The sequence below is a fragment of the Siniperca chuatsi genome, linkage group LG3 (genome assembly GCF_020085105.1).
Source record: "Siniperca chuatsi isolate FFG_IHB_CAS linkage group LG3, ASM2008510v1, whole genome shotgun sequence".
Taxonomy (NCBI): domain Eukaryota; kingdom Metazoa; phylum Chordata; class Actinopteri; order Centrarchiformes; family Sinipercidae; genus Siniperca; species Siniperca chuatsi.
This window is the reverse complement of record NC_058044.1, coordinates 26329689-26340973: the sequence shown is the minus strand read 5'-3', so window position 1 is coordinate 26340973 and position 11285 is coordinate 26329689.

Sequence of the window (11285 nt, the reverse complement as noted above, 5' to 3'; positions counted from 1 at the left end):
AGGAACATTCAAATGTCCCTTAATGTGTTTGCGGCTGAGCCAGATAGGTCAGTAATCACAAAAATAAAACAGAATAATATCTGACTTAATTACGTTTTGTCATTAGTCGGTTGCTTCGCTCTTATATAGACGTGTTAGAAAGTTTTTGTGCGGTGGTAAATGCAGGACTGGATGGTTTGTTGCCCCTGATGTTTGTGCAGAGACGCTGCTCATTTCAGCACCCCGGACAGCGCCGGTGAGTGTCACGGAGAGCTGGTGCTGGAGTGAGCTGCGCACTTACTTTAATTAGAGGGATATTTCATATTTTATTAGCATTTTACACCATCTTTTGTCGAATGAGACAATTCCATGTTGAAATATCTCTTTTTGTCAGTGTGTCCCGATGAGTTACAGTACAGTCTTTGCATTACTTCAGACTGTTTTTGTGATTAGAGAAAGACCTTTTAGCATGCTGTGTCTTTCCCCAGCCACTAAAGTGCAGCACTGCGCTGCGCTGAGGAGGAAAGTTTAGCTGCTCCGAAACATCGCTTCTGCCTCATTGAAAAGCCGCTCATATTCTAAGCTCCCCAGGTGTCTGTTTACCAGCCTCCGCATCGCGCTGATTAAGTTTAATTTTAGCCCTTGATTTTCCACGCTTGGTTTGACGTCATCAAACAAAGTAATTAAGGGAGTAATGCTTAGCCGAGCTGAACTGAACCGAGCCGATACAAAACCTTCAGTGAGTGGTTAGACTGGGGAGAGAGAGAGAGAGAGAGAGAGAGAGAGAGAGAATTTACCTCTTCACTCAGTGTTTGTGCGCGTGTTTGTGTGTGTATGTGCTTGTCCACACTTGCTTAAGGACACACAGACACACACAAAAAACACATACATGCATATTCTACCTTCTGTTGATGAATTGGAAACGGTAGTTTGGCTTCATGGGGTGAATTTGGAACTCTTGTCATCGCAACCCCCTGTTGAACAAATACTGTTGAAGTTAGATTTATTTAATTAGCTACTATTTATAAATTAACTACATTAAGACATCCCCTAATATCACAAATCTACCAACACCAACAAATAACTGAGTCACAGTGCAACCCAGCCAATGCACCGATTATAATCATATTGAACTTAGTTTAATTTAATTTAATATTTTAAATTAATTACCAAGTTCAGGAAAACATTGCAATATGAGACTGGATGAAACAATTATAATATTATAATTACAATATTTGAGTGAAACAGCTAAACAGGTGGTGTTTTGTCTCAGGTGAAACTCTACCAGATGTAGCATTTGAATATCCTCTCAAATTTGCACCATAGGTGTGTGTACACTGGTGCTTATACACACACACACACATGTAGCCTACACACACAGGACCTCCCCTTCACCCACAGGCCATATCACCCAGGATAAACACAATCAGCCTTCAAAATATGTCTAAGTGTTGTCACAACAATTAGTATCCCCTCATTTCAACGCAGGTAGAAACATCACAGCATTGTGCATTTCTCTTTCTCCTGCTCGTTTATTGGAAGGACTTTACAGAGTCTAATCCCTGCAGACAAGCACTGCATAAAGAGGACAGATGAAGAACAACAGAATAAGCACAAAGGGGATAATGTGTTTTTGCTGTTGCTGGTGTCGCCATCTGACAAGTGCAGAGCTCACAGTGTGGCGTCATGACACGCTTGTCTTCGCCAGCCTTATTACTGAAGCAGTTTAGAGGAGGAACTAGGTGAGAATCAGTGTTTCTGCCAGGATTGCTTAACGTGACGCACCGTAGCCTGTCCTGCCGCTCTGCCTTGGGCAATGTTTAATTCATGTCTTTCGTAAAAGCTGGATGCACCGAGTCCAAAAGCCATTAGTGTCATCCTCTTTTCTCTCCACAGCGCCATGTCTCCATCTCCACTTCCTCTCCTTTCAGTCGTCGTGCCAACAGTACACCAACTTCCTTTATCAATCACTCTCTGTCCTCCTTTTCATACTTTTGTTTTCCTCTCAGTCCTCTTCTCTCTTTGCATGCTTTCTGTCACCCTTCTCCTTTCACCTCGCGTACCTCGAACATGCTTTCTCCCCTTGCACCTGCTCTCATTCATACAACATACACTGGTGCCATCTTTCTGCCTAAAGTGAAACACAACACGTAAAAATATCTATCTCCCTCGCTAGAACTTTTAGACCATCCTGAATTATTCACGTCCACATCTCTGCACCACGTCTCCTGACCCCAAGAGAAGTGCTTTTATTTTCAACCCCACATAATGAAATCTGGATGGCCTTTTTTATTCTCCCTAGCATGATCGTCTCACTGAGGTGGGTTTAATGGAGCGGAGTTGATCAGAGGCCTCTGGAAGCTTCCAGGAGGAAGGGAGGTGAATATCATGTCTCTCATATATGGCAAGAAAAGAAATAACAGCAGCGATAGAGTTGGTCAGGGTTGCAATATGGACAGAGCAGAATGAGAGACTGTCAGAGAGGTTAATTTCCTGCTGCATCCAGGAAATCACTTCAAACAGACTCACCAAGCAAAAGGCTACACCCTGATGCAATGCACAACACAAGCAAAACATATCATGGTAATACGTTACATGCATTTAAGCAGTTGATCAAATACGGTTATAAGCAGAAAACTGAATACAGTTTTGACTGTCCAAATACTCTTTCTACTTTTAGTGCATAGAGCCACATGAGCTAAAAGCTGCACACCCCAAAACCTTTCTCTTAAATTCTGAAGACAAAAAATAGGTCAGGATTATTGCATGTGTCACATAATTTTGATGTCGTAAAAACTTAGAGGTTTAAACAAAAAAAATCAAAGCAGTGAGTGACTTGATCTTACAGCCTCTTTACACTGATGGTACACCTTGCTACAGTTCATCCAGTGTAATCCAATGCAAGAGTCGCACAGCTCTGGAATTTTACATGGGATTGCATTGCAACAGCCACCAAAATGATGAGTTGAATCAACACCTCTCTGACATGGTCTCAACCAAATAAACTAGTAATTCAATGTATTTGACAACTCAGTTTGTTTCAGACCTGGAGCCAGTTGCGCCAGATGTTGTTATTAAATATTTACATCTACTAACTGCCTGGTGTAACTGATCAAACCAACTAGCATTGCTATCACATGACCTGCTGAGAGTACAGTTTAAGAGCTGATATGGAATATGGTGGAAATATCCTGTTACTAAGAATTTAAAGTTACAATCCTAAAGATTTTCATGATATCAAACCCCATTTTGATAGTGTTTATGGTTGGCATTTTTTCTGCAATAGCTATTCATTGTAAGTTATTATGTCTCTATAGAGTAGTTTTTAGTGGTAGTGGCAGAGTCTGCCATTCCCCGCACACAAGAGATTCACAGGAAACAATGCAGCGTGTAATCCAGTGCAATTTAATCTCAATGATAACAGCCTCAGTGTTTACTGTTCACTCGCTTTACACCGTGTCAGAGCTGTATTAAGTTACTACTGATGCAAATGGAACAGCCTGCTGCCACTGCTTCACATTAAAAGCCTTCAACTGACTTTACTGTGTCCCACTGTTGTATGGAAACCTACTTGCTTCATGTGCAGCATGAATACAGATCTCGGTTTCAATTATTTGGCTGACTTCTTTACTAAGACAACATGAGTTTGTTTGGCTTCACTGTAAACAGATACACCAGTTGCTCATCTATTGTATTTCTGACAAAGTAGCTACTCAACAAGTGTTTGCTGTAGTATTAAACCATAGTTCCTGTTACCACAGTAACCACTGATGTTGCCATATCATCCAGGACTGAAATGTTAAGGATTACAACTTTAAGAAGGACTTCACACACATAGTAAAGGATTTATGAATAGCTAGTGCAACCCAGGCCTGCAGTCCATATGTAGTCATTCTTTCTGAATTCTCTGCATGCTTCTCTGGTTGAGGTCAGCATAACGTAAACTGGTTGTAATTGGGCATCTCCTACATGTGAATGTTGTAGGTGAATAACTGTGAAATCGAGCAGAACTGCTCTGCAGAGTATTGGTGAATCTCAATACAAGAGTTATTTTAAACATGTCACTTTTCCCAAGATCTTTCTTGCTGTTTTAGTGTAAATAAAAAAGCATGCCTAAATTAAGTGTATCAATCAATATGGGACCGGGTGGGTGTAGCTCAAATTGTTAAGCAGGTTGGCCATTAATTGTACTCTTGTTCACATGTTGAATTGTCCTTGAGCAAGACAATGAACCTTAACGTGGCCACAATATTTGTGTCTGGGGAACAATACACCATATTAATGTAATAAATGGCTCGTTATTGCTTCAGTGACAGCTTAATTGCAGCCATTGAATCTACAGTCTTTACCTGAGAGTGATATTTTTTATCAAATTTTTTCTCAAAGTATTTAAAAAAGAAAATAATATTAGCAATCAACCCTTAAGAGAAGTGTATATTCAGACCAAGATATGCAACTTTATATAAATTCCACGTGTTCCAAAAACACATCTGGTTGTGTCTACATAAAATTAAATGAGGTCTGCCAACAGAAGCAATCTTGTTCTTGAACGAAGGATAATCAGCTTAATGTGCACACATACAGATAAATGCAGGTGGAAGAGCACATGCACACACCTACACACATCTGTTAAGGAAAGCGATAATTTGATTGACTCTGCTCATTAAGATCTATAGCTATATAGCTCAATAGTTCTATAGTGTGAGTGCACTGTGTAGCTGCATGTACGTATATACACACCTGGGAGTGCAGTACACCGACATAGGGATGATTTATATCAGAAGCAGGTACCATATTTTACACTGGAGTAAAAGTGAACATAAAACACACACACATACACACACACACGCTGGTTTTGCTAAACTAATTTCTCCTGGGACAGTAAATGTTATGTTGTCTGGTGCATGTAGTCCTAAAATGGGTTAGCTCATGCTGACTATAGTAGCGAAGAATCAAATTGGGGACACCAGTTTTTGCCCCAAATTATATGTAAAACTCCCATATTAATAGTTTAAAGTCCAGAAATCTGTCCCCATGTGTGGCTCACGATAGTCTTCACATGCACACACACACACTCATGCAAATCACTGCGCTCTGCAGGACTCACTGTGAGGAGATTGCAAGTCAGGAATTGTAAACTGATGGGTATAAATCTGAAATAAATGTGGCAGCTCACCCGTCTGGCAATACTTTGACTGTTACAGCTTGTGATAGCGAGGGAAGAAGTATCTGACACTCATACGTACTCAAGCCACAGGCAAGAGGAATACTTAAACAAGCTCAAACCTCTGTTAGTACATCATAAGTGCTGTCTAAGAGCATCGCACTCATTATCATCTGCAGAGCTGGATATCTTTTATTCATCGCTGTGGCGGCAGAAGGGGAAGGAGAGCGTAATTAGAGACCAAATGTAATGTCAACACTGGGGATGTTTTTACATGGTTTGGATATCCAAAATGAACTGAAAAGCCAAACTTAAAACATAGCTGCCTATTACAGTGCATCAGTGCTGTGCAGACTGTGAAATATCTGAAAAGATAAGTCTTTTAATTATTCAACGTTTGCTCTGACATTTGTTCATAGGACAGAAAAGTTGGGCATTCATTTTTCATCTTGAATTTATTACTTACTATCAGCGCAGTATTTCTGTGCTGGTGTCCTTTTTGGTCGATTTCTGCCAGCAGGCCGAACATGCACACATATACACACACACACACACACATGCAAGCTGACGAATCAAATATTGTGTGCTGCTGAGAGTGGGTTATCCTGTGGGACAAGCTGACTTAAGCCATCATGCTTAGCAGGCGATATCTAGAGGAGCCACAAAGACACAGTGAAAACTCAGAAAATATAATACTGCAGGGTCATCTGGGAGTGGCCTATTGTTTCACTGGCACTACTTTATCTTGACTGTTTCTCCAAAATAATAATTGTATCAAAAATCTATTTCAACTTCTTAAGCATGAATGCTGTGGTCAGTTGATTTGTAGTTCCACACTGGTAACAGCAGTCAGTTGAAGCTGTTAAATTACTTCAATGAATAGCACAACACCAAGGTGGAGGCACACAGACACATAGGAATCCACACTGAAGGCTGGTATCAGGCACACAGCCTGTCCCATGTTCTAACCTATTTGGGCGTGTAGCGTGAAAAAGGACAGATAATTGGGCTTATCACCGGCGTATTTTTAGTTCCCATTTCTCCACACGCAATTTACAAAAGACTGAAAAGGGGCGGGGGGAGTAAGGGAGTGGAAGAGCCGAAATAGAGAGAGGATGAGGATAAGGGAAGGAGAGGAATGGAGGTTAATAACGGGAAGAGTAGGAAGGAATAGGCCACAGAGATGGAGCCTGGCACGTGTCCAGGTTCGGTGGAGTGTGTGTGAAGGAGCAGTACTGTTTCCGCCCTCAGGCACCAGTGCGGGTAGACAGAGCAGAACGAGCCCTCTGGATTGCTGCAGGGGTGCCTGACAAACCCTGCTTATTTAAGAGAGCAACCTCAGGAAATTTTAGCAACGCAGGGAGCCAGATTTTCCACCATGATGCAGACCTCTGATTACACTGGCAAACATCGCAGGGCATAAGAATATAAATCTACTGGTTGTTGTGTGGTTTGAGGCATCATGTTGATAAGTGAAATGAAGAAACGTTAAAAGTGAGTGCTGGATGGTATTTCCATGGTGGGATTAACATTAAGTGGTGGTCTGAATGAGAAAAAGAAAAGAGAAATATACAAAAATAGTTACAAACAGAAATATTATTTGACAATAGCATAAGGTGGATGCCTCATTTTCATAAATACATACAGTATATGTAATGACAAGTTAGGAAAGTAAGAGTTTTGCGCTTATTTGCTTTCATGCCTAGAGTTAGATGAGAAGACTGATACCTCTCTCATGCCTGTCTGTTAAATATGAAGCTACAGCCAGGGGACAGTTAGCTTAGCTAAGCACAAACACTGGAAACACGGGGAAAACAACTAGCTTGTCTCTGTCCAAAGGTAACAAGATCCGTCTACCAGCACCTCTAAAGATCACGTTAACACAGTTAATCTGTACACAAGTCGCAATGTAAAAACGACAAGCTGTCATTTCACAGGAGGTTGTGTCCCTTGGGACAGGGCCAGGCTAGCTGTTTCCTCCTGCTTCCACTCTTATGCTAAGTTAAGCTAACCATCTCCTAGCTGTACCGTCATATTTAACACACAGACACGAGAGTGGTATCGATCTTCTCATCTCACACTTGGCAGGACGCCTAAAAAGCATATTCCTTAAACTATTCCTTTAAGGCAACTAAAACAATGTGTCAAAGGTCTTCCTGAAAATTAAAACCAATCTGGTGATATAAATATTTTTGCCCAAGCTAAATGACCAGAGTCTGTCATGTGTACACCAACCAAATTTTTTCACTAAGCTATTTATATATTAAGCTGCTTATGTCTATTCATGACCCCTTCAGGTATGGCTTATACCAGGGCTTTATTTTCCACAGAGCTAATCATTGTAATTTTCAGACTTTGAGAGCATTTTGGGAAATTTCATGACACTGAATATTCACTGGGAGCTATGGCTATTAAAAAAGTGCCAAATGCACTTCAGTCACCACAGTTTCTGTACCTTAACAAATGGACAAAGGACTCATTGTGTACATGTGTGTGTTGGACAAAAAATGCTGATCTGAAAAGCTGGGTAAATTAACGCTGTTGTGGGTCAGCTGAGGCCAGCGCTGCCAGCAGAGAGCCGATGGCTGTGGAGGGTGGCACGAAAAGGGTAAATGGAAAGTGATCAGTTAAAAAGCAGTCCAGGAAAAGTGCTGCTCTGGGGAAAAGTCACAGTAGGAATGAAAGCAGTGACTCGTGTCAGCTCATTGTTGTAGTTAGTTTGACAACACTTAAGCACAAGAAAAGTTCATTCATAGCACATAAATATTGTAACACAATAATGCATGATTAATAATAATTAAAATTACATAGAAATGAATCACTAACAAATACTTTGAGTAGTACTACGTCATTATATTTTCTTAATGCTTTTCTTATGCTTCATAAATATTTATGACAGCAGTTCCCAAACCTTTTTCAGACATACCCTCACAGCCTGTCATGTTCCAAAATGTGTTTATTTGAAGAGATTTAAAATTATTTACCACATGCAAGTGGATTTAGTTTTTTAAAAAAACATTCAAATGTTTTGGTTGCTTTGGTCAAATTCGCATTTGTACTACTAGTGGCAGAAGCTACACGTTTCAACCAGTTATCCATTACTTTTAGATAACAATTTGAACTGTTTAATTTTGCGATCTATTTCAGACATTTTTTACTTTTAAAGGTCCAGTGTCTAGGATTTAGTCGCATCTAACGGTGAAATTGCAATTTGCCACCATTTGAATACCGCTCGCCTCACCCTCCCATTCCAAGCGTGTAGGAGAAACTACGCTGGGCCCTATCTAGAGCCAGTGTTTGGTTTGTCCGTTCTGGGCTACTGTAGAAACATGGTGGTGCAACATGGTAACCTCTGTGGAAGGGAACCCGCTCCCATGTAGATTAAAACAGATTATTCTAAGGTAACGAAAACACAATGCTTCTTATTTTCAGGTGATTATACACTAATGAAAACATAATTATAAATATTATATTCCATTTCTGCCAATAGCTCCTACTAAATGTTACACACTGGATTTTTAAATATTTCAAAGTATTTCAATTGTTTATCTGTTACTTTTAGCAATTAGCTAAAATTATTTTAACCACTTATCTATTACTTGTAGCTAACTATTTGAACCACTTATCCATTGCTTTTAGCTTACTATTTGAACTGTTTATCCATTACTTCTAGCTATCGATTTGAACCATTTTTCGATTTTAGCAAATTATTTCAACCATTTATGGATACATGGCTGTTTCAATACCTTTACATAGCTTTTAGCTAACTATTTTAACAGTTTATTACTTCATTACTTTTAGCTTCCTGTTTAGACTTGTTCAGTTTTCATGCACTCTCAATTGCAACACAAGTGTTACAGCTGACTCAATATATATATTACAAATCATTTCTATTTTTCTTTAGTTGAGCTAAACAATATTTCCACGTACTCCTTGCAACTGCAGAAGTACACAAGGGGTACTTGTTGGGAATCACTGTGTTAAACTATTGCACTGTGATACCATATTTTACATATATATTATAAATAATTATTTGCATTGTGTAAGGGATGCATTTGCATGCCTTGTTTCTTTATGAGTGAGCTTTAAAGGCATTCAGAAATTCTTTTCAGACTTACAGCAATACAGAATGACAGTCAAGCAATTACATACAGCAGTATTCTCCTTATATATGAATTACACATTGGATTTTAACATGTTTTCTTATGAAATATGTAGTTTTACATATGTTTTGACTCATTATTTGTTGTCGTATTCTTGGGTAAAATACTATATACAAATTCAAGGGCACCCCATTTACAGCTGCTTGGTAATGTGTCTGATGTATTAGCAAAGTTGCACAGAACAACATTACATTACACAATCCAATACTACAGCATCACAGCTGGCCTGCTCTCTCCTCTTGTGCCTTTCCCCCAAACACACCAACATCACATCTGTCACCTTTATGCTCCAGTCAACCTCATATCGATAGGGTGGGGCACCTGGTAAATATCACACATACACACACACACACACACACACACACACACACACATGCACGCACACATGCACGCACACACACAAATCAGAGGGGGCACAGTAAATATGCTTTTTGTCGATAGCTGTCCACCACAGCAGAGGCTCACAGTATTTTTGCTGATGTGCTGACTTCAGGAATCAGTGCTTCACTTTTGCTGAGATAAAGGATTTGGGCCAGTTAAATCTTATCATAGTGTATTATGTGTGTGCGTGTTCATTCAGTAGTAGTACATAAAAAGTAACATTTTGCTCTGTCTTCAGAGGCTGCTGACAGTTGGAAGGTGATGTTATTTTCACCTGAGATTACCTTTTCGTTAGCAGATGGAGTTCACATATTTGGGCACATGCACTCACAAGCACACACACACGCCTGCAATGGAACAAAAGCGCATTAGTGCTGTCTAGCACATTTCCTCTTTTGTCAGACTGAGGAAGGAGGCTTTCTCATACACACACAACAACCAGAATGTCCATTAACAGGATGTAACCCTGCATGTGGTTTCAACCTTTTTCCACTTCAGATAGATCCACTGACCGAGCGAGGGCTTAAAAAGGGTTTTAATTCAAGTGCATGTGTATGTGTGTGTGTGTGTGTGTGTGTGTGTGTGCACTCTCGCAAAAAATAAGTCTCCATAAATTGTCACTGTGGTTCATTTTATCTCACTAATAACACTGATGAACAATAATCAAATTTTAAACAGCACAAATGCATGTTGTCTGAATATGTATTTCTCGGGCAGTGCAACACTTACACATACACGCGAAACACACACAACTACTTGAGTGCTGTCTTCTGATGCTGTTTGATCAACACGTGAAGAAAACAAGTTTGGGAAAAGTTCAAAATGTATTTGAGGTCATCCAGATAACATGCATGTCACAAATGACACATTAGTGCCATTATACCAACTTCTGAAAAGAATAAAAATACTTTTATACCACTTTCAGCCGACCTCGTCTGTCCCCTTCTGAGTATTGAACACCTCCTTTTATGCCGTACTGTCAGGACTCAGCTGAGTCTTTTCAGAATGTCAGTTATACCATCCACAAAAGCAATAAAATGATTTCTCTTCTACTAATAGTTTCTCCCCTCCTCTCTCTTACTGAGAGAGTGGTTCAACTATATTTACCCTCAAGTGCAGAACTCCTGCTGTCAGTGTTCAGCTCAGAGTAAGTCTGGCCAGACATCTAAAGTGTATTCTGCACAGTACATACTGTAGACTTGCTCTCGGGTATGATATGAAGACAGGGTCTAAAAGATTCTGAGCTTGTAAAATTATGTTTGTGGTTGTATATCACCTTTTGCGAGACACATTCAAGTTTGTGAATGTGGGGGAAAAAAGGTTTGTGCAAACATTAAATTTGACAGACTTGTGGTTGTAAAGGCATTTGACATAAAGTATTTATTCTTAATTTATATATTTTATTTTCAATTTTTTCTGCAGTGACACAAATAATAAGAGGCCTCTATGTACTCCTATTTTTTTATTTTAAATCTGTTTGTAATGTTGGTGATTTCTGAATCGTTGATCATTCAAATGTTGCACATATTGTTCTTTGCTTAAAGCATAAAATTGACATTATTCTTTTTTTGTTTGTCAACGAATCACATCGAAAGACC